Below are 2,731 nucleotides of genomic sequence, written 5' to 3'. Positions count from 1 at the left end.
ATATATATACATGAATGATAAAGTATACATACATACGTATATATATATATGAAATCATGGTAACACCTTAACATCAAATGTATGGTTTTGCAACCAACACAATGCGACAGTTGACCACATTAACTCCGGTTGCCAAGTCCTTGCTAAATATACACGGCATGATCATGTTGGAATCTACATGCGCTGGGTAATAAACCGACACCTTAATGTAAAGACAAATAAGAAGTGGTATAAGCATGTACCAAACATGGTACATGACACGGACTTGGACACAATAATCTGTAATATGGCCATCTAAACTGAGAAAGATATCACGGCTAACCATCTCGACCTAATAATAAAAGACTTATAAACGAGCTTATGCACACTGATAGACATCGCAATCCCTTCTAATGGAAATGTTAGTTGAAAGGAAATGGAGAAATTGTCAAACGACAAGGGCCATGACATGGAAACAATAAAGATGTGGGCCATGAAGGTGCAAACAGTACCAGTTATTGGAGCATTAGGCATGATTATAAAAAGATATGGAAAGAAACATGGCAATTATATACCAGAGCTCCCAACAATACTCGCTGTCTAAAAAGAGCCCGGTTAAGAACAAACAACATATGGCCACCGATAGACATCGAAATCCTTTCAGATTGGTTGTACTCCAACGTCCAATATTTAGAGGTTAAATTAGAGTTTTTGCTTACCTTAGAGTGATTGTAGCTCTACGTTCGGCTTTTCAGGATTAAATCATTCTGTGGTCTCAAGATGTCTGTAGCCCAGCATTCAGCACTTGCGGGTGAGATTCTGGTTTGCAATGACCTCAAAATGACTGCATTTGAGGGTTAAACGTTTCTTCTGCAACCTTCAAAGTGGTTGTAACCTAAAATTCGTCATTTGAGAATGCATAGTTTATTGTTCTCCTCAGTGTAGTTGTACCTCAATATTCGTCATTTGAGGATTAAATGTTTCTCATGATAACCTGAAAGTGAGAGGTTCGTCATTTGAAGGTGAAATATCTGTTTATGTTTCCTCGGAATGGTTGCCCTGCAACAGTTGGTTTTTGAAGATTAAATCTTTCTAACGTGCTCTAAAAATTGCTGTACTCCAAGCCCAGCATGTGAGGGCAAAATGGTAGTTTATAATAGTCTCAGTGTAGTTGCACCCCGAGAGGTTTGGTCGGTGAGGGATATGGTCACCAGTGAGGTTTGGCCGGAGAAGGTTTTTGTTATGTTGTTCTCAGTGTTGTTGTCCCTCAAGATTTGTTTCTTTTTCTTTTATGAGGAACTAAGGAAATACGGACATCAATTTCTTAAGGAATTGCCAAAAACTTCTCTTCTTGCCGTAGATGTCGTTGTTGCTAATTCCATAATTGTTGTTTTTGTTGCTGTCATTGTTGTTATTGTTGGAGTCACTATCGATGTGTTTGTTGTTGCTGTTGTTGTTGTTGCTGTTGCTATTCTCGCTGCTGGTGTTGTTGCTCTCGTTAAAAGAACTACTGCTACTATTACTAATGTCCGAGACGGTGCTGGTGATAAGGGTGCTGGCAGTGGGGATGGGGATGGGGCTGCTGCTGTTGGTGGTGTTGGTGTTGCTGTTGTAGTTACTGGTGAGGGCGATGGTGGTGGTGGCGGCGCTAGCACCGCTGCTGCTGCTGCCGTTGGCTGTTGTGATGACAATGATGATGATGATCATAACCAAGAGCAAGAAGATGATGATGATGATGCTGATGATTGTGACGTTTGTCTTAAATGAAGCATTTTGCCTTTGCATTATTATTATTATTATTATTATTATTATTATTATTATTATTATTATTATTGGTGACGGTGGTGGTGATGGTTGGTGTGGCGCAGACAAAACTAACTTGGATGCTCCAGGGACCCTCACTGTTCTGAGATCAAGTCACGTTGCAGCCTTCTTCAGGCAGTTCGCTTTAGAATAAATTGCTTAAGGTTTCAAGACTACTTGAACGTAGACTTCCTCGTGTCTTGGCAAGACATATACAGAAATCGGAACACTTCCGGTCATTATTCTACCAGAAAAAAAGTTATTGTTTTTGTAGTTGTTGTTGTTTGTTGCAACATAGAAGTCCATACGTAAGTGCTTGGTTGATTCTTTCCTTTATCTATGTCAAATTTCTTTTACATTCCGTGGCAATATTTCCGAATACCGCATCTACGGTCAACGTACGTAAACAAACTTGTCAACGTCCGACCGTTTCGTTCCTGTACCACAAGCAGTCATGTGAGTGTTTGGTTCATCCCCTCCTTCATTTATATACAGCTTTCATCTCCCATGAGAATATTTCCAACTACGTTTTATTATTATCATTATTATTATTATTATTATTTATCTGCGTCTACATACTTGAAAGATCTTTCTCAATCTCTGATCGTTTTGTCTTCGTATCTCTACCAATCCTACGAATGCCAAGTCGATCCGTTATTTCGTTTACGTCTAGCTTATATTATTCATAAGAATATTTCCAAATTCATGTTTCATATATATATATATACATACATATATATATATACTGTCGTCGACATGTTTAATAGAGCTTTCTCTCAATGTCTAACCGTCACGTCCTCAAATCACAACCAACCGTGGAACACCCTGTGTTTATACTGAAGTGGATGTTAGCTAAGTGATGCTGGACAGATCACAAAGATCGATGTAGCTTTATGTCTGCTTCCGACAGATTCTTTAGGGTGAAGTGGTACTGGTGGTGGCGGCGGCG

The sequence above is a fragment of the Octopus bimaculoides genome, chromosome 20 (assembly GCF_001194135.2).
Source record: "Octopus bimaculoides isolate UCB-OBI-ISO-001 chromosome 20, ASM119413v2, whole genome shotgun sequence".
NCBI lineage: Eukaryota > Metazoa > Mollusca > Cephalopoda > Octopoda > Octopodidae > Octopus > Octopus bimaculoides.
This window is presented reverse-complemented; position numbering follows the sequence as displayed.